Below are 25,126 nucleotides of genomic sequence, written 5' to 3'. Positions count from 1 at the left end.
CTAAATTTGAAGGCAGGCAATGTTTCCCAAGCCTCTCTCTACATACATATAACATCATATATGATCCAGTAAGAAACATTTATTTCTCCAGAATTTTTTACATTTTGCAAATATATAACCTCTACAAAAATTAACCTACAATGTTCTTTAAAAGCAAAAGTTTGGGCGTAGTGCCTCATTCTTGTAATCCCAGCACTTCAGAAGGCTTAAGGTGGGTGAATCACTTGAGGTTAGGAGTTTGAGACCAGCCTGACCAACAAGGAGAAACCCCATCTCTACTAAAAATACAAAATTAGCCCGGTGTGGTGGCATATGCCTGTAATCCCAGCTACTCGGGAGGCTGAGGCAGGAGAATCGCTTGAACCCCGGAGTCGGAGATTGCAGTGAGCCAAGATCGCGCCATTGCACTCCAGCCTGGGCAGAACTTCGTTTCAAAAACAAACAAACAAAAAGTTAGACACGAGTTTACCATACAGCCCAACAATTTCACTGCTAAGCATCTGCCCAAGAGAAATGAAAATGGGTACTCACAAACACTTTAATGAGAACGTTCTCGGCAGTATGACTCATAATATTCCCATATTGGAAATAACCCAAATGTCCATCCACTGGTAAACAGACAAAACGTGGTATATCCAGACAATGGAAAACTATTTAGCATTAAGAAGAAATGGAGTACTGATACATGCCACAACATAGATGAATCTCAGAAACGTTATGCTAAGAAGCCATAGACAAAAAAACCATATAGTATATCATTCCATTTCTATAAAATGTTCAAAAAAAGGCAAATCTATAGAGACCGAAAGTAGATTAATGGTTGCCTGGAGATAGGAATGGGAACAAAGACTACAAATGGACCTGAGGAATCTTACCAACTAACTAAGTAAAGTGTTCTAAAACCGAATATGGTAATGGCTTTACAACTTTGTAAATCTTCTAAAATCACTGAAATATAATATCTAAATATTATTCATCGTTAAGGGGTGAATTTTATAATATATAAATTATCTCAATAAAGTAAAAAATGCTCCAATGCAAACTGCATAAGAATTTAAATAATTGTAAGAACTGTGAAGAAAATTAAATTGATCCATCATTGATCTTAACAATATGTTTACAATCAACTAAAAAGGAGGAAAAACCTCTTTAACAAAGATGAGATTTGACACATTTTAAATTATTTTGCATAAAGTGGTCCATTAGCCCTTGATATTTTACTGAAGAAAGCTGAAATTAAAAATAAGATTGAAAAGTCCATTACTAAAAACGTTTTCCAAAAGATTTCCTTTCCAAAACTATACTTTCTTTCAAAATCAAATCCTTTGAACTTCCACAATACCTTTTTAGCAAATGAACTCCTGAGATAGTGTCACGTAGGGGGCATTAGCCAGCATCCGGCACACTAACAGGAAACAAGGTTTTTAAACTGGTGGTTTAACCAACCTTGATCCATAACCTATCCCATTTCAGTATTTTCCATTTTCCGTGAGCCTTAAGGTTGTCAGGTCTCATTGTAGTAATACAAATGCTGAGCTTTCTGAATATTAAATCCCAGGAGGATTTTTTTGTTGAACGTGTGGCAATGTCAGTAAGGAAGGAAGGCATCTTGTGAAGAGATAAAGTAGACGGATGAATTTTGAAATCTATCTGTACACGAAGAGAAACGCAATACTCGCAGTATTTCTAACCCAATACCTTTCAGTATGCAAACCATTGGTAAGAGTGTTTGGGTTTTAAATTTTTTTCTAGGTGAACATGTAAGTGGTCATCCGCCGGGAATCTCCACTTTCTAGTCCTGCACAGACTCCAGCTAATAACACTAAACCACCTGCAGGATGTTTTGTAGTTGGTTTGTTGTTTGTTTTAGTGCTTTCCATGTGCCTAGCTCACGCAAGCACTTTTCTAAAGGACCCGAGTTCTGTTGGCTGCGTTATCTGGGGGAGCTCTACAAAGACTGGTTGGACTTGGCCCTCTCAGCTTCCTCCGAAGGTATCTGTTCGCTAGGTAACTGGCAAAGCAGGGTCATCTGCCTCTGAAATGCATTTGCAGGAGCTTCCCCAAGGGGCTGAGTAGCACTAGCAGAAGCACCAGCCAGGACCCAGGCCCTCCGCTCCGTCAGCCCCATGACCACCTTGGACTCGTTCGTGCCCCTCCCCGCTGCCTGCAGAGGTCCTAAGAGCAGAGAAAATCCAATAGCTACGGGGGACCTTGGGTTTACTTGGTCTACTCACCTCCGTATTTTATCCAAAGAATGAGCAAAGGCCAGTGAGGTGAGGTGACTTGGCTAAAGCCACACAGCCGGACGCTGGCCGAGCTCGGGTCTCTACTAACCTCGCGGCCGCTCGCGACTACCCAGGGCTTGGAAAGCACCGCCCAGAGAAAAGACTTGGCATTGCTGGCGCGATAGGCTAAGGGCTCAGCGACTTGTGACAGGACGTCATTCACGCCCACCTGCCGGGCAAAGTGGGCAAAAGGCAGGTGACAGACCAACCGCGTCACGCCTGTTGACCTGAGCGCCCCTTTCACTCACTAAATACCCTGGTTTGTGAGTTAAACTATGGGGTTGCCCAAGCAAAGGAGGCATCTGATTTGAACTCCTCCCATACTTGGGCCAGCAGGGCGGAAAACCAGAAAGTTATACTTATCACTTCTTCCTTGGGTCAGTCTCCCCCGATTCCTCAAGTCCCTCCCCTCCTTCCTCGCAAAGAGACACCCACTCACTCGCCGGCTCCAGCAGGTACTTACCAGCCGCGCGCGCAGCTGCCCGCCCTGCTTGGTCCCTCGCGCTCGCGCTCGCCCAGCGCTCTGCGGCCGGGAGCTGCGACTCGGGCTCTAGCTCGCTACCGCCTCTAGAGTCCACGGGGATGCGGCCAAGACTGAGCTACTGGGCTGGGACGCAGCCAGGAGGTGGCAGCGACTCGGGGGCGGGAACGGCCGCAGCGTCCCGCCCCCGGGCTACAAGCCAGGCGCCCCAGGCAGTGTCCTGCTTTCAGAGCAAACCTGCTTTGCGCGCACTCCCCGGGGCTCCTCTCCGCCGGCAGCCTGGGGCGAGCTCTTTTTCCTACGTGTCCGTTAACCACCAACTAATCATCGTCACACAACCCGTGTCCTCCCCACCTGCCACTCCCAGTTCCCTCGGGCGATTGTGAGGTTCTGCTAAGATTTCTGTGACGTGACTGCGGGGATTTCAATTCCCTTCCTGCTTTCTGACGTTGTCTCGTGTTTTCTGTCCCACCGGTTGTGTGCGCCCGCCCGGAGGAGGGTTTGTGCTCCAGGTGTCTTAAGGTTGCCCTTTGATCTAATGTTGGCTGTTTGGGAAGGTAGGAAGGTACACAGGTTTCTTATCTACACCCCGAATCTGGGTCTTCCAGTTTGTTAACAGATTAACAGATTGGGAAGCAACATGCAATGCAAACAACTTTTTGTGCAATAAAAGCAGAATATAATGTATATCAAATTTCACTTTCAGGTTCTCACTCGGAAAAATAAAGTCCTTACTACTAAGGTCTCATTGTGCTTTTTAAAAGCCATATTAAATGGATTACGATGCTGCTGATAAAATTAATTTCTCTACTTTTTGAGGAAGTGGTTTCTCACTGAAGTCCGGAAATTTCCTCTGGTTTCTTGAAACCCTTAATTAGTATTCAAAGTCCTCTCTAATTTCTAGTCTTGACTAATTTGCTCATTCATACTACGCTCTGACTCCCCACCCAACGCCTATGATACCTGCCAATGACCACTTCCAAATTCCCTTTTTAGGCAAAAGCTTAAGTATGGAAATATGAAAATATAATCAGACAAATATTTCCTTCATTGTCTGCTAATGGTGCCACAATCACACTCTTTAAATTATTCAATATTCATTCCTCCACAATACAGTAATAATTTTCTCTATTTTTAGATAGTGAATTGAGGTTTAGCAAGGTAAGATACTTTGAACAAGGCTAAATAGCTAAGATTCCAAATTAGTTTTGAACTTCGGTCTTCCTGCCTTCAAGATTGATTGACTTCCTTAAATTATACTCTGTTAATAAAGCTTGCGATATTTCCAAATGGTGATGTAAGTACATTTTGTTTTTTATTAGGTTGGTGCAAAAGTAATTGCAAAAATTACTGGTCAAAACCATAATAACTTCTGCACCAGCCTCATAAAAACATGGTTACTTGTGTGGTTATACAAGCATTAATCAAAGAGATTAAGAGTTATTTATATCATTAGTGTAACTTTAAAATTTATTATTTGGCACATTGCTAAGGCCCATTATTATATAATATATAAGAATATATATTTTTATGATCTAGGGCAAATTATTCTAACGTTATTTATTTTAGAGGTCCTATGACAGAAAGTGATACTAAAATGTTTGAACTTATGGTATCATGATTGTATTTTTATGATCGTGTAAGTATATTTCCTATACTTGAAAAATTTTCTTTGTAAAACCTGTATTTTGGAATCAATGTCATAAAACCACTAGACCTCACTGATAAGCTTTTAACCTACATATTTGAAATCATCAGAACCACTGGAATGTATGCCTAATGATGACTAGATTCTCAACATCTGGAATAGTACCTTCACAAAGTAGGTACTTCATAGGCAGTTTTTTTTTTTTTTTTAATTTTTTATTGGATTTTAGGTTTTGGGGTACATGAGCATAGCATGAAAGACAGTTGCGTAGGTACACACATGGCAGCGTGCTTTGCTTTTCTTCTCCCCTTCACCCACATTTGGCATTACTCCCCAGGCTATCCCTCCCCACCTCCCACCCCACTGGCCCTCCCCTTTTCCCCCCAATAGACCCCAGTGTTTAGTACTCCCCTCTCTGTGTCCATGTGTTCTCATTTTTCATCACCCACCTATGAGTGAGAATATGCGGTGTTTCATTTTTTGTTCTTGTGTCAGTTTGCTGAGGATGATGTTCTCCAGATTCATCCATGTCCCTACAAACGACACAAACACATCATTTCTGATTGCTGCATAATATTCCATGGTGTATATGTGCCACATTTTTCCAATCCAGTCTATTATCAATGGGCATTTGGGTTGATTCCAGGTCTTTGCTATTGTAAACAGTGCTGCAATGAACATTCGTGTACATGTGTCCTTATAGTAGAACGATTTATAGTCTTTTGGATATATACCCAGTAATGGGATTGCTGGGTCAAATGGAATTTCTATTTCTAAGGCCTTGAGGAATCACCACACTGTCTTCCACAATGGTTGAACCAATTTACACTCCCACCAACAGTGTAGAAGTGTTCCTTTTTCTCCACATCCTCTCCAGCATCTGTTGTCTCCAGATTTTTTAATGATCGCCATTCTAACTGGTGTGAGATGGTATCTCAATGTGGTTTTGATTTGCATCTCTCTGATGACCAGTGACGATGAGCATTTTTTCATATGATTGTTGGCCTCATATATGTCTTCTTTTGTAAAGTGTCTGTTCATATCCTTTGCCCACTTTTGAATGGGCTTGTTTGTTTTTTTCCTGTAAATCTGTTTGAGTTCTTTGTAAATTCTGGATATCAGCCCTTTGTCAGATGGGTAGACTGCGAAAATTTTTTCCCATTCTGTTGGTTGCCGATCCACTCTAGTGACTGTTTCTTTTGCCGTGCAGAAGCTGTGGAGTTTCATTAGGTCCCATTTGTCTATTTTGGCTTTTGTTGCCAATGCTTTTGGTGTTTTGTTCATAAAGTCCTTGCCTACTCCTATGTCCTGGATAGTTTTGCCTAGATTTCCTTCTAGGGTTTTTATGGTGCCAGGTCTTATGTTTAAGTCTTTAATCCATCTGGAGTTAATTTTAGTGTAAGGTGTCAGGAAGGGGTCCAGTTTCTGCTTTCTGCACATGGCTAGCCAGTTTTCCCAACACCATTTGTTAAACATGGAATCCTTTCCCCATTGCTTGTTTTTGTCAGGTTTATCAAAGATTGTATAGTTGTATGTATGTTGTGTTGCCTCCGGTGCCTCTGTTTTGTTCCATTGGTCTATATCTCTGTTTTGGTACCAGTACCATGCTGTTTTGATTACTGTAGCCTTGTAGTATAGTTTGAAATCCGGTAGTGTGATGCCCCCCGCTGTGTTCTTTTTGCTTAGAATTGACTTGGCTATGCGGGCTCTCTTTTGGTTCCATATGAAGTTCATGGTGGTTTTTTCCAGTTCTGTGAAGAAAGTCAGTGGTAGCTTGATGGGGATAGCGTTGATTCTGTAAATTACTTTGGGCAGTATAGCCATTTTCACGATATTAATTCTTCCTAACCATGAACATGGAATGTTTCTCCATCTGTTTGTGTCCTCTCTGATTTCGTTGAGCAGTGGTTTGTAGTTCTCCTTGAAGAGGTCTCTTATGTTCCTTGTGAGTTGTATTCCAAGGTATTTTATTCTGTTTGTAGCAATTGCGAATGGCAGTTTGCTCTTGATTTGGCTTTCTTTAAGTCTGTTGTTGGTGTAGACAAATGCTTGTGATTTTTGCACATTGATTTTATATCCTGAGACTTTGCTGAAGTTGCTTATCAGTTTCAGGAGTTTTTGGGCTGAGGCAATGGGGTCTTCTAGATATACTATCATGTCGTCTGCAAATAGAGACAATTTGGCTTCCACCTTTCCTATTTGAATACCCTTTATTTCTTTTTCTTGCCTGATTGCTCTGGCTAGAACTTCCAGGACTATATTGAATAGGAGTGGTGAGAGAGGGCATTCTTGTCTAGTGCCAGATTTTAAAGGGAATGCTTCCAGTTTTTGCCCATTCAGTATGATATTGGCTGTTGGTTTGTCATAAATAACTTTTATTACTTTGAGATACGTTCCATCGATACCGAGTTTATTGAGGGTTTTTAGCATAAAGGGCTGTTGAATTTTGTCAAATGCCTTCTCTGCGTCAATTGAGATAATCATGTGGTTTTTGTTTTTGGTTCTGTTTATGTGGTGAATTACGTTGATAGACTTGCGTATGTTGAACCAGCCTTGCATCCCTGGGATGAATCCTACTTGATCATGATGAATAAGTTTTTTGATTTGCTGTTGCAATCGGCTTGCCAATATTTTATTGAAGATTTTTGCATCTATGTTCATCATGGATATTGGCCTGAAGTTTTCTTTTCTCGTTGGGTCTCTGCCGGGTTTTGGTATCAGGATGATGTTGGTCTCATAAAATGATTTGGGAAGGATTCCCTCTTTTTGGATTGTTTGAAATAGTTTTAGAAGGAATGGTACCAGCTCCTCCTTGTGTGTCTGGTAGAATTGGCTGTGAACCCATCAGGACCTGGACTTTTTTTGTGTGGTAGGCTCTTAATTGCTGCCTCGTCTTCAGACCTTGTTATTGGTCTATTCATAGTTTCAGCTTCCTCCTGGTTTAGGCTTGGGAGGCCACAGGAGTCCAGGAATTTATCCATTTCTTCCAGGTTTACTAGTTTATGCGCATAGAGTTGTTTGTAATATTCTCTGATGATGGTTTGAATATCTGTGGAATCTCTGGTGATTTCCCCTTTATCATTTTTTATTGCATCTATTTGGTTGTTCTCTCTTTTCTTTTTAATCAATCTGGCTAGTGGTCTGTCTATTTTGTTGATCTTTTCAAAAAACCAGCTCTTGGATTTATTGATTTTTTGAAGGGTTTTTCGTGTCTCAATCTCCTTCAGCTCAGCTCTGATCTTAGTTATTTCTTGTCTTCTGCTGGGTTTTGAGTTTTTTTGATCTTGCTCCCCTAGCTCTTTCAATTTTGACGATAGGGTGTCAATTTTGGATCTCTCCATTCTCCTCATATGGACACTTATTGCTATATACTTTCCTCTAGAGACTGCTTTAAATGTGTCCCAGATGTTCTGGCACGTTGTGTCTTCGTTCTCATTGGTTTTGAAGAACTTCTTTATTTCTGCCTTCATTTCGTTGTTTACCCAGTTAACATTCAAGAGCCAGTTGTTCAGTTTCCATGAAGCTGTGCAGTTCTGGGTCGGTTTCTGAATTCTGAGTTCTAACTTGATTGCACTATGGTCTGAGAGGCTGTTTGTTATGATTTCAGTTGTTTTGCATTTGTTGAGCAGTGCTTTACTTCCAATTATGTGGTCAATTTTAGAGTAGGTGTGATGCGGTGCTGAGAAGAATGTGTATTCTGTGGATTTGGGGTGGAGAGTTCTGTAAATGTCTATCAGGTTTGCTTGCTCCAGGTCTGAGTTCAAGCCCTGGATATCCTTGTTGATTTTCTGTCTAGTTGATCTGTCTAGTATTGACAGTGGAGTGTTAAAGTCTTCCACTATTATTGTGTGGGAGTCTAAGTCCTTTTGTAAGTCATTAACAACTTGCCTTATGTATCTGGGTGCTCCTGCATTGGGTCCATATATGTTTAGGATCGTTAGCTCTTCTTGTTGTATTGATCCTTTTACCATTATGTAATGGCCTTCTTTGTCTCTTTTGATATTTGTTGCTTTAAAGTCTATTTTATCAGCGATGAGAATTGCAACTCCTGCTTTTTTTTGCTTTCCATTAGCTTGGTAAATCTTCCTCCATCCCTTTATTTTGAGCCTTTGTGTATCCTTGCATGTGAGGTGGGTTTCCTGGATGCAGCACACTGATGGGTTTTGGATTTTTATCCAATTTGCCAGTCTGTGTCTTTTGATTGGTGCATTTAGTCCATTTACATTTAGGGTTAATATTGTTATGTGTGAATTTGATACTGCCATTTTGATGCTAAGTGGCTGTTTTGCCTGTTAGTTGTTGTAGATTCTTCATTATGTTGATGCTCTTTAGCATTCAGTGTGATTTTGGAATGGCTGGTACTGGTTGATCCTTTCTATGTGTAGTGCCTCTTTTAGGAGCTCTTGTAAAGCAGGCCTGGTGGTGACAAAATCTCTGAGTACTTGCTTGTTCGCAAAGGATTTTATTTTTCCTTCACTTCTGAAGCTCAGTTTGGCTGGATATGAAATTCTGGGTTGAAAGTTCTTTTCTTTAAGGATGTTGAATATTGGCCCCCACTCTCTTCTGGCTTGTAGTGTTTCTGCCGAGAGATCTGCTGTGAGTCTGATGGGCTTCCCTTTGTGGGTGACCTGACCTTTCTCTCTGGCTGCCCTTAGTATTCTCTCCTTTATTTCAAGCCTGTTGAATCTGACGATTATGTGCCTTGGGGTTGCTCTTCTTGCGGAATATCTTTGTGGTGTTCTCTGTATTTCCTGCAATTGAGTGTTGGCCTGTCTTGCTATGTGGGGGAAATTTTCCTGAATGATGTCCTGAAGAGTATTTTCCAGCTTGGATTCATTCTCTTCGTCCCCTTCTGGTACACCTATCAAACGTAGGTTAGGTCTTTTCACGTAGTCCCACATTTCTTGGAGACTTTGTTCATTCCTTTTTGTGCTTTTTTCTCTGATCTTGGTTTCTTGTTTTATTTCATCGAGTTGGTCTTCGACTTCAGATATTCTTTCTTCTGCTTGGTCAATTCGGCTATTGAAACTTGTGTTTGCTTCGCGAAGTTCTCGTATTGTGTTTTTCAGCTCTTTTAATTCATTCATATTCCTCTCTAAGTTATCCATTCTTGTTATCATTTCCTCAAATCTTTTTTCAAATCTTTTTTCAAGGTTCTTAGTTTCTTTGCATTGATTTAATACATGATCTTTCAGCTCACAAAAGTTTCTCATTATCCATCTTCTGAAGTCTAATTCCGTCATTTCGTCACAGTCATTCTCCGTCCAGCTTTGTTCCCTTGCTGGTGAGGAGTTTTGGTCCTTTCTAGGACGCGAGGTGTTCTGGTTTCGGGGGGTGTTTTCCTCCTTTTTGCGCTGTTTTCTTCCCATTTTTGTGGATTTGTCTGCTGGTCGTCTGCGTAGTTGCTGATTTTTCGATTGGGTCTCTGAGTGGACACCCAGAATGTTGATGATGAAGTATTTCTGTTGCTTGGTTTTTCTTCTACCCGTCTAGCCCCTTCGCTGTACGACTGCTGAGGTCCGCTCCAGACCTTGCTTGTCTGGGGTGCACCTCTAGCAGCTGTGGCACAGCGAGGGATGCTACCAGTTTTTTTTTCTGCTATCTTTGTCCCAGGATGATGCCTGCCTAATGTCAGTCTTTTGGATATAGAGGGGTCAGGGAGCTGCTTGAGGAGACAGTTTGTACTTTATAGGGGTTTAATTGCTGAGCTGTGCGCTCTGTTGTTCCTTCAGGGCTGTTAGGCTGCTATGTTTGATTCTGCTGCAACAGAGCTCATTAAAAAACCCTTTTTTTTTTTTTTCTCAAATGCTCTGTGTTGAGTGGTTTGGGCTTTATTTTTGGATGTTCGATGAGGTGTCCTGCCCAGCTAGAAGGCAGACTAGCCACTGTTTGGTTGCCAGGCTCCGCCCTGCTGTTGTGTGATTCGCCCTGTTCCTGCAGGCTCTGCTGTGGTCTCCCCCACGCCCTGCGGCGGAGTCTCTTCATTGTAGCGTGTTGCCTCAGCAACGGCAGGCTGCGTCAGCAGTGGGTGTGTATCTCAGTAGGGACGGGTTGCCTCGGCAACGGCTGGCTGCGTCAGCAGTGGGCGTGTATTTCAGTTGGGGCGGGTTGCCTCCGTAGTGGTGGACGCCCCTCCCCCACAGAGCGTCTCGGGCCGTCTGCTTGGGATAGTTTGAAATCGCGGTTTTGTTCGTCCCACTGGGTATCCCAAACGATCTGTCCCTGCAATCCCCTGGGCTGGGCTACTGTGCAAGTCTCGTTTAGTCTCAAGTCCAGCCCTCTCAAGTCTCAGGTTGCCGGTTCAACAGGGCACCCGGACAAGCGCGCCTTGTGGGGATTGCTGGGTAGGGCCGGCCGCCGCCGCCCCGGCTGCCGGCTTCGCCAGGCAGACCTACTGCCTGGCGTCCCGTGTCCTTTTATACTTGGGAGTTTCCCCGTTCTGTGGGCAACAAAGATCAGTCTGGAAATGCAGCACTGACTCACCATTTGCGGATTCAACGCGGGCTCCAATCCTGGGTTGTTCTCACAGCGCCATCTTGAGTCCCCTCCTCCCATAGGCAGTTTTGAAACGAATATTTACCTTATTTCCACACTTAAGATTTATAAGAACACTATTTATAAAATGGTTTTGTCTATTTAGATTTAAGATTTTTGATGTCCTCTCATTTCTACTAGGAAAGTAAGGAGAGGATGCAGATGGTTTGCAGTGGCTGCTTTTGGAAATGCTAGACAGAACCTGACCATAAGTGCAAAGAGGAGTTTTTGAGTCCAGGAATTGGTGGTAGCAGTAATTCCACACGATCATGTGAATTGTAAATTTGTGTCAAATATATGACTCTCAATGCAGAAAGTTTAATTCAACTTTGGGACTGTGCCAAGTGAAGAGATGAAAAGACAAGAAGAAAGCTTGGATACTATTTTTAAAGAGAGGGCTTTAAAGTTAAGACTAGATAGGAAAATAAGTGAGGACAAAGAGGAGAGAAGAAGGAGGAGTTTAAGAACTACAAATCCACATCAAATGAGAGAGATATGAAGATAAGTTGTACTCAGGAAGTGGGATAGTTTTCTTTGAAGTTTTAGAAATACAAAGCTAAGTAATTTATGGAAGAGCTGAGGGTGGGGTGGGCTAATGTAGAGTGAAGATCAAGACATTGGGGACCAAGGTATTGAAGAAGCTATATGGATATTGAAGCCACCAACAGTGATAACAGAATGAAAAAAGGAGTGAGTTTGATAACAAACACTTCCGTGAATGTAGTGGACTGATCCAGAACTGAGAGGATGACTATGCAAAGTTGGGGCAGAAGGTGCATATCCAGGGAGGAAAAGCCTAAGTGGATCAAGGACTGGTAGAGACAACACTTCAAAAGCAATACTGGGGAGCTACAGGGATTCCAGCACTGCCCCTGTGACCCTAGAACGTGAAACAATGAACAGTCAACACCAAAGAGACATCTAGGGGAAATTATTCTGAGAAGAAAGCTGATTTCCACTTATGGCCAGAAAATGGAGAAAGCATTGTGTGAAGTTTATAAAGGTGATGGGATTTTTCAATATTAAATGAGGATTCCACAAGTTCAGAGTCGTTAAGAGGTAGGAGGTGGGGTTGGCTTTATGGGTCTATAACCTGTTTATTTGAGCAGGGATCTACATGTTTTTTTTGTCTGTTTTTGAGACAGGTTCTGGCTCTGTAGCCCAGTGGAGTGCAGTGATCCAATCTTAGCTCACTCCAGCCTTGGTCTCCCAGGCTCAAACAATCTTCCCACCTCAGCCTCCCGAGTAGCTGGGACTATGGGTACACATCAGCACGCCTGCCTAATTTTGTATTTTTTTTGTAGAGAGGGGGTTTTGCTATGTGGTCCAGGCTGGTCTTGAACTCCTGGGCTCAAGCGATCCACCTGCCTTGGCCTCCCACAGTGTTTGGATTACAGGCATGAGCCACATGCTCTGCACAGGGATCTACTCTTACAATGGCCTGGTGTGTTGTTTAATGCTCTATTGCCTTGAAATATTTAATAATTTTTCTTTAGCAAGGGGACTTGCATTTTCATCTTTTATTGCACCAGGCAAATTAAGTAACCAATACTGTTTGGAAGAAAGGAGAAATTCTTGCATGGGTGAAGCAAGAATCAGTATGTACCCTCTAGGGATTAAAGTTTGGTGAAGACTAAATGCAGAAATTTGTATTTTGAGGGGAGAAAAGAGTTGCAGGGAGAAGCATGTGGCTGCAAGGTTTCAAGTGAGATCAGTTTTCACCCCTCTTCAGGGCCAAGCTAGCTGACATCTGGGAAGAAGTGGACAGTAGTTACTATTAGCCCACTCCATGTTTTTATATGCTAGTACATTAGTTTTTTTTAGGGTTGCCATTAAAAATTACCACAAATTTGATGACCTATGCCAGAAGAAATTTATTCTTTCACAGTTCTGGAAGCCAGAAGTCTGAAATCAAAGTGTTAGCAGGGTAACACTTACTGTGAAGACTCCAGGGAGAATCCTCTTTTGCCTATTCTAGCATTTTTTTTTTTTAGACAGAGTCTTATTCTGTCACTCAGGCTGGAGTACAATGGTGGGATCTCAGCTTACTGCAAACTCTGCCTCCTGGGTTTAAGCGATTCTCCTGCCTTAGCCTCCCAAGAAGCAGGGATTACAGGCACCTGCCATCACACCGGGCTAATTTTTGTATTTTTGTAGCGATGGGGTTTTACCATGTTGGCCAGGCTGGTCTTGAACTCCTGATCTCAGGTGATCCACTTGCCTCAGCCTCCCAATATGCTGGGATTACAGGCATGGGCCATGGTGCCCTGCTCTCTTCTAGCTTTTAATGGCCACAGGAATTCCTTGATTTTCTTTGGTTTATAGCTACATAACTCCAATCTCTGCATCCATCTTCACATCTTCCCTATGTTTCTCCTCTACTGTCGGCATTGGTATTCTCTTCTTGTAAGAACACTCGTCATTGGATTTTGGGTCCATGCAGTTAATCCAGGATCATCTCCTCTGGAGATCCTTACCTTAATTACATCTTCAAAGATCCTTACTACAAGTGAAGTCACATTCACAGGTATCAGAGGTTAGATCATGGACATATGTTTTTAGAGACCACCATTCATTCCACTGTAGCCAAGTCTATGGAGGCCACAGGAATATTCAGGCTAGATGACACTGGCACGATAGCTCTTCAGGTCTATTTGGCAAAGATAACTATAATAATATGAATCTTATCAATATTTCTAAAGTTTTCAAACTATGACATTTAATACATAAGAAGATCAGAAGGATAGAGCTGCCCAGAGTCTTTCCATCCCTGAGTAGCTGTCTGCCTTGAGGACAAAAGGCACTGAGAAGGCATGTACCTGGGACAGTGAGAAGTGTGGTAACAGAGAATTGAGAAGTAGGATTCTCCACTCCTCTTCTTGGAGTGGAGGGCAGGATTTGCCCACTCTCCATGCCAGAGGATGTGTGTGGTTCCTTGGTATTAAAGGAGAGTCTACCAGATGACCATATCCTAGCCTGTCCTAAAAATATAAGATTCAGAAAGGATAGAGTAGTGACCTTGTTCGTCTGTGAGAGAGGCTGAGCTAGCTTCTCAAGCCATACCTTGTAAAAGACAATTTTAAAAATCCTTAGAGAGGGAAGAAGGAAATGTCGAAATCATTTCTACCCCATCCTTTTCCTCTAGCTCTCGGCCACTCTGAGAAATATTCAAGTAGCTGCTAGAGACAAATGGAACTCTCCTTAAAAAGCATAACACTCTGGCTTTTTCTTCTTTCTGCTCCAGGACAGGAACTATAAATTCCGCCAAAGACTAGGAACTGTAAGTTCCACCAAAGCTTCCATCCATTATTTGCTGAGTGATGATGTGAGAGAATTCCAAAGTGTGGCAGGGGCAGCAGCATAACTAAGCCAGGGTTTGGAACAGATTACAGGAGCATCTATCTTTGAAAGGCCACTAAGGATGTTGGCCTGCAACCAAGCTTGAGTGATAGAGTGGCCTAGGGCAGAACGGGCACAGTCTGCACTACTAGTTAGTGGCCCTGCTCCTGCTACACAGCAGAAAGGGCGCTGCAGACCCACATCCACCAAGGGAGAATCTGGACAATGAGATAGTTGGGGGCACAACTGGCCTTTAGATCACAGTCAACAAAGTAGGAGGCAGAGGGAAGGGAAAAAGACTGATTTCTTTGCAGTATTTAAAATAGAAAATTCCTAACAAAGTATTCCTATATTACCATTCTAGTCATGTGTCTCTCCCTGCTCCTGATAAATGAGGCATTGTCTTGCAGAGTAGCAGAGCATATGAAAAGAACGAGAAAAACAGAAAATGTTGGGTTCTAATCCCAACTGGCAATGCCACCCAAGGCTGTGTAATCTGAGTAAAATTAGTTTTCTTATGACTGAAGGGAAGATGAAGAACTAAGGGATTATCCTGCTCTAAATTTCTTTAAGTCTCTGAATTGGCCTCCTTATTAAGTTGAAATTAAGCCCAACATTTAGAACATTTTACCCATCTACCTCCAACTGAATGCAATTCTTATCACTTCTCAGCATAAATCCTGCTCTCTAAATAAACTCATCAATTTGACACTCCATGCGACGTCCTTTTTCTAATATTCATCATTGGTGCGGGGGTATGTATTTATTTTCACTACCTTCCACTCTTAAGCAGTGTCACTTAATTTCTTCAAATTACTGTTCAAAAATTATCTACTTTTGGAAACTTGTTGAGAAATTTTTCTCCATTTCTGATCAATTCATTCAAATGCGCACAGTTGCTATCCATACTTCACAGCCCGTCCTCCATGTGTGTGGGGAGTATGGCAATTTTAAAAGAAAAATATTTTTCTCTTAATTTTTGACATGCCCTTAAAACTTTTCACATGTATTGTCTAATTCTATTCTGATTTTGTCAGCATGAGATTCTTCTATTCAAAAACTGGTATTTTCTAACTTCCAGTAAACGAGAAAACTCTAAATATATTAGGACCAATAAAAGAATTGCTAACCCTAACCATCTAACCATTTATTGTTGCAGCATCTGTGCTTGGCACAGAGTGGGCATCTAATAAATATTTTTGTATAAATACATAAGTAAGCTAATGTACACCTTTTCATTTGAACATAATTACACACACACACACACACACACACACAACCATTCCTCCCGCCTCTCCTCTATTCAACAAGACCTTAACACATACCAAAACACCAAAAATAATTAGAGAAATCAAAAACTCACCAAAGATATTTCAGTGATTCACAAATATGTGATAAGTTATTTGCCCAAATAAGATTTATATATAATAATACCTGTAAAAAATATAGTTGAAGGCCAGGCATCATGGTTCACACCTGTAACTCCAGCACTTTGGGAGGCCAAGGTGGGCAGACCACATGAGGCCAAGAGTTTAAGATCAGCCTGGCCAATGTGGCAAAACCCATCTCTACTTACTAAAAATATATAAATTACCCAGGAGTATGGCACAGACCTATAATTCCAGCTGCTTGAGAGGGGCTGAGGAAGAATTGTTTGAACCTGGAGGTAGAGGTTGCAGTGATTTGAGATCACACCACTGTACTCCAGCCTAAGTGACAGTGAGACTCTGTCTCAAAAAAAAGAAAAAAAATGAAATGTCATTAAAAATTTTTTAACATATTTTTATGTGAATTGCTTCTGTGTGCAGATTCATAAAATCTAAGATTCAGTTAGATCTAAGGTTGGATGTGCATCATAATTAAAAATTGAATTCACAACTTCTAACATGAGAAATGTTGATGTCTCTCATGCCTTCTCTTATTAAATTGGAAAATACACATTTTACCAGAATTCCAGTAAGTCATATCTTTATGACATTTATATTATTCATAATAGATATTATTTATTATGATCCAAAGTTATTCAATAACTATAGATAAATATAATGAATGAATGAATCGGGTATTTTAAATTTAGATAAACTCTAATTTAACCATAGCTCCTGCATCACTGTCCAGAGTTAGGGTGGATGGAGTCTTCTTAAAAAAGAGAAGCTTCTGAGATGTTCCTGGGGAATTGGACTTAAAAGCTAGCCTCTTGTAAAAATTTCCTTAGGAACCTAAAACATAAACTTAATCCTAACCTATTTTGTTTTCATTTTTTTTTTTTTTTTTTTTTTTTCTGAGACGCAGTCTTGCTCTGTTGCCCAGGCTGGAGTACATTGGCATGATCTTGGCTCACTGAAATCTCCACCTCCTGGGTTCAAGCAATTCTCCTGCCTCAGCCTCTGGAGTAGCTGGGACTACAGGTGTGGACCACCACACCTGGTTAATTTATTTTATTTTATTTTTAGTAGAGATGGGGTTTTGGCACGTTAGCCAGGCTGGTTTTGAACTCCTGACCTCAGATGATCCACCCACCTTGGCCTCCCAAAATGCTGGAATTACAAGTGTGAGCCACCACGCCTGGTCAATTTAACCCTATTGATATAGAATTTTCTGTGAGGTTTTTTTTTTTTTTTTTTTTGTCTTTTTTGGTATGTAATTTCCCTTATACTCTGCAGGAGTTAGAAAAGCTACAAACATTAACATTAGCTTATTAACCCAAAGTAAATAATAACAAAAATTGTATTCCTTAAAGCATCTTAACAGTTGAAATATTATCTCTGGCATCAACATTTCTCAGAACATCTAGGCTAAGATGCATCTTATGAATTCTCATTAACTTCAGCTACATAGACAGAATTTTAAAGAAAACAAAGCCTGTCTCCTTTCTGCATCTTTTTGATCTTCCCATTCCCAACCACTTGAGCTTCTGTGAGTCCTATGTGGTTTTAAAGCCACATTGGCCCTATCAGTAGCTTCTGGTGCAGCACTATTTGGGATCAGCCATGAGAAGGTGAAGCAGAGTAATTTACATTAAAGAAAAGAATCAGCTAGGTGCCATGGTTCACGCCTATAATCCCAGCACTTTGGGAGGCCTAGGTGGGTGGATTACGAGGTCAAGAGATTGAGACCATACTGGCCAACATGGTGAAACCCTGTCTCTAAAAATAAAAAAGAAAGAAAGAAAGAAAAAAGAGTTTTTGGAGATAATAATGTCTGAGAATAATTTCCAGTGGTTAGAGTTGAAGCACTGCTATGATACCTAGGAGTTAACATCTTTCTTTACAAACCAGACTTCAGGACTACCAATTAAAAGATATGTATAACATAAATCTTTTCTCAACCTTGTATTAATAAAGAAAGGAAGGGAAAAGTTTGGAAGGAAAGAAAAAGGAGGACTACATGCTATCCTAACTGATTCCAAACTATAGGTGTCCCTTAAACAACACTTGGTTAAGGGCACTGAACCCTCGCCTGTTGAAAATCCTCATATAGGATCCAAGATGGCCATATAGGAACAGCTCCGGAATGCAGTTTCCAGCAAGAACAATGCAGAGGATGAGTGCCCACCACATTTCCAAATAAATTTTCACTGCCCACAGACCAGAATATTCCCGGGCAAAAAGTGCCATGAGTTTTCAGCATGGTGGTTTCAGCCAGTGCCAGCTTGGTGCACAGAAACTCACACAAATCTGGGCGGCTGTTTCAACTGGTGCCTGGAATGCCTGGGAGACAGAGCTACCCATTCAACTGAGAGGGAGGGGGCTGAGAAAGGGAGCCAGGTGATCTGGCTTGGTGGGTACCACCCCCACAAAATAAGCAATCTGAAATGCTCTGGATTTAGAGTTTCCCAGCAAGTGAAGCTGGATCCAGTACGGTCCAGCTCAGTGCGGGGAAGGGTGACCACCACTACTGAGGCAGTTCACACAGCAGCTGGGCAGAGCCTGCAGCAGCTCAGCAACACCTCTGCTGACAGACCATGACTAGACTACTCCGTGTGGGGCAGGGCATCTATGAAAAAAGGCAGCAGCATGACAGGAACTTATAAATAAAGCTGACCTTCCTAGGACAGAGCACCTGGGAAATGAGGCTGTTATGAGTTCTGCTGCAGCAGACTTAAAAGTACCTGCCCAGCAGCTCTGCACGAAACAACAGAGGTCCCAGCACAGCACTTGAGCTCCTATAAGGAACAGACTATCTCCTCAAGCAGCTCCTCAACCCCCATATACCCACAGAGACACATCATAAAGGAGAGCTCAGGCTGACGTCTGGCAGGTACCCTTCTGGGAAGAAGATAACAGAAGAAGAAACTGGCAGCAACCCTTACCATTCTGCAGCCCCTGTAGGTGATCCCAAGGCAAGCATGGTCTGGAGTGGAACTCCAGCAGTCCTATAGCAGAGGGGCCTGACTGTTAGAAGGAAAACTAAGAAACAAGAAGAAATAACTTCATCATCAACAAAATGGATGTCCACTCAGAGAACTCATCCAAAAGTTACCAACTACAGAGACCACAGTTAGATAAATCCACAAAGATGGGAAGAAACCAGTGCAAAAATGATGAAAACACCAAAAGCCAGAATGCCTCTCCTCCTCCAAAGGATCACAACTCCTCACCAGCTATGGATCAAAGATGGATAGAGAATGAATCTGATGAACTGACAGAAACAGGCTTCAGAAGGTGGGTAATAACAAATTTCTCAGAGCTAAAAGAACATGTGCTAACCCCATGTAAAGAAACTAAGAACCTAGAAAAAGATAAATGAGATTCTAACTAGAATAAACAGCTTTGAGAAGAATATAAACAACTTGATGTAGCTGAAAAACACAGCACGAGAACTTCACAAAGCATACACAAGTTTCAAAAGCCAAATTGACCAAGCAGAAAAAAGGATAGTAGAGATTGAAGATCAACTCAATGAAATAAAACAAGAAGGCAAGAATAGAGAAGAGTGAAAAGAAATGAACAAAGCCTCCAACAAATATGGAATTATGTGAAAAGACCTAATCTACATTTGAGAGGTATACCTGAATGTGATGGAGAGGATGAATCCAAGCTGCAAAACACTCTTCAGGATATTATCCAGGAGAGCTTCCCCAACCTAGCAATTTATCAAGTGATCCAAAAGGCTGCCAGTTTCGAGTGGGGTCCAGAACAGAAGAAGGCTCTGCAACAGGTCCAGGCTGCTATGCAAGCTGCTCTGTAAGTTGGGCCATATGATCCAGCAGATCCAATAATGTTTGAGGTGTCAGTGGCAGATAGAGATACTGCTTGGAGCCTTTGGTGGGCTCCCATAGGTGAATCACAGTGGAGGTCTCCAAGATTTTGGAGCAAGGCCCTGCCATCTTCTGCAGATAACTACGCTACTTTTGAGAGAGAGCTCTTGGCCTGTTTCTGGGCTTTTGTGGAAACTGAACATTTGACTATGGATCATGACGTCACCATATGACCTGAACTGCCTATCATGATATGGGTGCTTTCTGATTCATCTAGCAATAAAGTGGGTCATACACAGCAGCATTCCATCACCAAATGCATGTGGCATATATGTGAATGGGCTTGAGAAGGTCCTAAAGGCACAAGTAAGTTACATAAGGAAGTGGCTCAAATGCCCATGGTCTCCACTCCTGCCACCCTGCGTTCTCTCCCCCAGCCTGTGCCAATGTCCTCATGGGGAGTTCCCTATGATCAGTTGACAGAGGAAGAGAAGACTAGGGCCTGGTTCACAAATGGTTCCGCATGATATGCAGGCACCACCTGAAAGTGGACAGCTGCAGCACTATAGCCCCTTTCTAGGACATCCCTGAAGGATAGCACTGAAGGGAAATCTTCCCAGTGGGCAGAACACCAAGTAGTGCATCTAGCTGTGCACTTCGGAAGAGGTACCTTCCCCAAATGGGAATGGACCTTGCTGAGTGGTCAAAAACTGGGAAGATATTTGTATCCCAGGTGAGTGCTCACTATCGGGTAACCTTGGCAGAGGAGGACTTTAATAATCAAATGGATAGAATGACCCATTATGTGGACATCACTCAGCCTCTTTCCCCAGCCACCCCTGTTATTGCCCACAGGTCCCTAAAAAAGTGGCCATGGTAGCAGTGATGAGGTTACTCATGAGCTCACCAACATGGACTTCCACTCACCAAGGCTGACCTGGCTCTGGACACTGCTGAGTGTCCAATTTGCCAGCAGCAGAGACTACACTGAGCCCTTGATATGGCACCATTCCTCAGCTACCTAGTGGCAGGTTGATTATATTGGACACCTTCCATCACAGAAAGGGCAGAGGTTTGTCTTCACTGGAATAGACAATTACTCTGGTTATGGGTTTGCCTCTACTGCATGCAGTGCTTCTGCCAAGACTACCATCTGTGGACTCATTATATACCTTATCCAGTGTCATGGTATTCCACACAGCATTGCCTCTGATGAAGACACTCACTTTTTGGCTAAAGAAGTGCAGCAATGAGGTTGTGCTCATGGAATTCATTGATTTTTCATGTTCCTCATCATCCGGAAGCAGCTGGATTAATAGAACAGTGGAATGGTGTTTTGAAGTCAAAATTATAATGCCAACTAGGTGACAATACTTAGCAGACCTGGGGAAAAGTTCTCCAGAAGGCCACGTATGCTCTGAATTAGCATCCAATATATGGTACTGTTTCTCCCATAGCCAGGATTCACGGGTTCAGGAGTCAAGGGATGGAAGTGGAAGTGGGACCACTTGCCATCACATCTAGTGATCCACTAGCAAAATTTTTGCTTCCTGTTCCTGTGACATTACATTCTGCTGGACTAAAGGTCTTAGTTCCAGAGGGAGGAATGCTGCCACCAGGAGACACAACAACAATTCCATTAAACTAGAAGTTATGATTGCCACCCAGACACTTTGGGCTCTTCCTACCTTTAAGTTCACAGGATAAGAAGGGAGTTATAGTGTTGGCCATGGTGATTGACCCAGACTACTATTCCATAACGAAGGTAAGGAAGGGTATGCATGGAATACGGGAGATCCATTAGATTGACTCAGTATTACCATGCCCTGTGATTAAGGTCAATGGGAAACTACAACAGCCCAATCCAGGCAAGACTACAAATGGTCTGGACCCTTGAATGAAGGTTTGAGTCTCTCCATCAGGGAAAAAAACCACGGCCCGCTGAGGTGCTTGATGAAAATAAAGGGAATACAGAATGGGTAGGAGAAGGTAGTCATCAATATCAGCTAAGACCACATGACCAGGTGCAAAAATGGGGACTGTAATTGTCATGAGTATTTCCTCCTTCTTCATAAAAACATGTTTATGCATGTATACACTTGTACTAAGAAAGTGTCTTGATTTTATTTCCTTTCTCCTTTATCATGTAACATAAGATTTATTGACTTCACATCAGCATTTAAGTACTGTTAACTTTATGTAATAATCAACTGGATAGTATGACCTGTTTTGTGGACACCTCTCAGCCTCTTTCCCGTATTTGGGTTGGGGATTGGTGTGTTTCTGGTGGTACAAAGGACAGTTTTATTATGTTAGGCATAATTATGACCTATTTATTGTCTCTATTTGAAGATTATGTACAATCTCAGGAGATTTGTATGGCTTCAAGCTGACAAAGAGTAGACTTCTGATGTTTAATATTAAGTGTAAAATTTATTGGATTGAAGGATATAAAATAGTGATCCTGGGTGTGTCTGTGAGGGTGTTGCCAAAAGAGATTAACATTTGAGTCAGTGGGCTCGGGAAGGCAGATCTTCTTAACTTTTTATGTCTAAATTTTCATATAAAATTGTAATTAATATTATCATTCCTCTACAAAATTAAGTAAGGCTTTTACATTAGATTTGAATAAAGTCAGTCTTAGCTAAGATTGTATTGAAATCCCATCTATATTGCCTTTGAAAAGCTTTAACAATTGTGAATATTATGTTTACAAATTATTATCAACAAGGGAGAAAATTTTGAGCCATGTTCTAGAATTCATATGATAAAGTCACTATCAATAACCTTGCTGAGGCTACATCTCAGGGAAAGGGACATATAAAAAATATTTTTCCATTCTATGATGATAACCTTCTCAGCTTTTACATTAACTTAATGACTCAATGGTTCCTTACTAATTAATGTCTCCATTTCTCCACTAAATATTTCTACAATATTTATCTATAAACAGTCTATATAAATTTTTTTCAAAAAATAAAAAGTATATAAACTTGCTGCAGTTGACTTTTTCTATCCCTTCCCCTGTATTATATTGGGTCATCTGGAGCATCCAAAAAAAAAAAAAAAGTTAAAAAGCACAGATGCATAAGGAAATTCTCTATTTTTCCCAAAACCTATGTGCACAAATCTGTCTACATAGTTGGCCTTATGTGTTAGATTTAGTTTCATTCCAGTAAACAAATTGTCTCAGTAAAGGGACAATTTATGGCTGAAAATAGTAGCTTTACACCATTCACCTTAACCATCAATACTTTAGTCTGTGAATATTTAGGAAAGAAAGTGATCTCCAAACATTTGTAGATTTAATATAAAAAATGTTAACATTACTTGACCCCAAATATTAGAGTTATGTACATTATTGTTATATAGATCCCTAACCAGTAGAATTGGAACTATCAGGAACTTGTTAGAAATACAAGATCTCCAACTCCATCTCAGACTTACTAAATCACAATCTGCATTTCACAGGATCACCATTTGATTTGTAAATCCATCAAAGTTTGAAAAGCACTGCTATACTTGCATCCTTAACTCAGTGGCTAATCTCTTGGTGTTTTACTTTAGATAAACTATGCTTCTTTTACCCTAAAAAAGGCAATAGCTTTCATCATTGCAAAATAATCTTAGTGTTTATCTGATTTCTGTGATGACAAATGATAGGCAAAGTTTCAGGTGGGTGAGAGAAGTGATGTGGGAAACCATTCAAGAAAGCAGTGACTTTTCTTTCCTGAAAACATGTTCCTGATTTCTTTACTGTGAATTATTAGACACTGTATATGACTATACAATACTTAAAATGCAAATTCTTAATGATTCTTTTAAAAATTAAAATTTTTCCGAATTTACTCAAACCCTAACTTAAAACCAGTTTTCATTTTTCTGATGGAAACGTTGTATGTAGTTGTGGAAATCCACAGTCGTAATAATAGAAATTTAAATCTAGAAAGTATGATAGTCAGTCCATCCATTTCCTGTTGCATTTTACAGGAAGCAATTTGCAAAAATTTTTAGAATTCATTATTTATCCTCTATGTAAATAATGCCCTGCCAGCTTCCAAAATGAATTTATCATAAAATATTACATATATAAAATACAATTGTTTAATTAACTTTTAACATATAAGGGGAATAAAATAGGTGTACCAAACACCTCAGCTGTGTTACTAAAACTGACCATTAAGTTAGAATCTTCACTTCATTAAGTTCAAGAAAAGGGAAATTAAGGTAAAAAAAAAAATGGGGTGGGGGGAAATACATTACATAGCATGTTAGCATTTTCAATACCATGTGTTGAATCCCAGTTGAGGACATTAATAACCAAATAGTTCATTTTGCTTTTTAAAACCTTGTATGGATAATTAAAAAAAAAATCTAGCCAGGCATAGTGACGCACATGTGTAATTCCTGTAATTCCAATTCTGAGGGTGGCTGAAGTGGGAGGATTGCTTAAGTCCAGCAAGTTGAGGCTGCAATGAGCCATGATTATGCCACTGCACTCCAACCTGGGTGACAGTGAGATTTTGTCTCAAAATAAATAAATAAATAAATAAATAAATAAAAACAAATCACATATAGATGTTAATTTGAACCAGATTTTTATCTCAAGGGTTACACTTCTACAGTAAATGAGAGATGGTTAGATTTGGCTCAGTATCATACTAATTTATTGAATTAGAATAATACTATTTTGCTGAATAAAGTCTAATATACAAAAAAATTTGATCGGCTAAATGAATGAAAATAATACGAGCAAAGATATAATTTAACTTTTTTAAAAAGGACAAAACAAAATACTAGGTTATTGATTTCAACTAACACCTGGACAATTGACTTGGAAGTTAAAATCTATGGGGTGTTATGCAAAGAATGGTGAATAGATACCCATTTTAGTCAAGGAAGAAGAGGAAATCAGTATGTCAATGCAAAAAAGTAAACTCAGTAACTTTCAGTAGCCCTTCAGTTATTCATAGGAAAGGCATATAGTTAGAAAAAATTTGTCTAATCTTGGAAAACATTTTTGTGTGCATGAGTGCATGCATGTGTGTGTGTGTTGAGATAAGAATTAGATGGAGACACCTTCCTTGCTATAGAATAAGGAGAAGCTGGAGCTTGCAGAATTTCCTTAGAGTAAACTATAATCTGTCCAGATGTCTGAAATCAGTTTTTTTTTTTTTTAAGTAAAACTCGTGAAAGATACTTCATGACAGGGAGGGACAGTTCTAAAGGCATCACACAACTGTGGAATGATTTAGCATTGGCAGATACTTATACTTTTATCTCAATCCCTTTTCTCCCAAATCTTTGCCAATAGAAGTCATTGCCCTTTGTGGGCAGAGGGCAGCCCTGTGGACAGCACGCTGAGCATGGGTCACCTCCCCACCACCAGCTTTATCTCCAGCCTCTCTCCGGCCTTGATCTGATACTTCCTTTTTTCTTGGGCATGCTAGATGAGGAGAAATGTCTGATCATTCTGCCCTTATCTAAACTTTAAAAACCCACTATGGAGATAAAATTCTCATATCTTTGGTGTCTATATTCACCAAGTTAGCTAAAGAGCCAAATAATCTCCACTTTCTTTTGTAGAACACTAATAAAAGCCTATCATTTTGCAGTCTGCCTACATTTATACACTTCCA

The 25,126-nt window shown here is 40.9% G+C and overlaps 1 protein-coding gene and 1 long non-coding RNA gene across 19 annotated transcripts in view; one reads left to right on the top strand and one right to left on the bottom strand.

Annotated features, from left to right (window-relative positions):
- PKIB (cAMP-dependent protein kinase inhibitor beta) overlaps positions 1–25,126 on the bottom strand; it is a 275,134-nt gene that overhangs the window by 120,395 nt on the left and 129,613 nt on the right. For 9 of the 18 annotated variants that reach the window (XM_017971346.4, XM_078370017.1, XM_078370014.1 and 6 more), the window contains exon 1: positions 2,749–2,812. The exons of 7 other annotated variants lie outside the window; for them this stretch is intronic. The gene's annotated coding sequence lies outside the window, so the exon portion shown is untranslated. Of the gene's footprint in view, positions 1–2,234; positions 2,813–25,126 lie in introns of those variants that run through there. 2 more of the 18 variants (XM_035296608.3, XM_054254376.2) reach the window with 1 other exon arrangement.
- Positions 3,223–25,126, top strand: part of LOC118152970 (uncharacterized) — a 56,792-nt gene continuing 34,888 nt past the window's right edge. Inside the window, exon 1 of the long non-coding RNA XR_004742059.3 lies at positions 3,223–3,323. This is a non-coding gene — a long non-coding RNA (uncharacterized LOC118152970). The remainder of the gene's footprint in view (positions 3,324–25,126) is intronic.

The sequence above is a fragment of the Callithrix jacchus genome, chromosome 4, assembly GCF_049354715.1.
Source record: "Callithrix jacchus isolate 240 chromosome 4, calJac240_pri, whole genome shotgun sequence".
NCBI lineage: Eukaryota > Metazoa > Chordata > Mammalia > Primates > Cebidae > Callithrix > Callithrix jacchus.
This window is presented reverse-complemented; position numbering and strand designations above follow the sequence as displayed.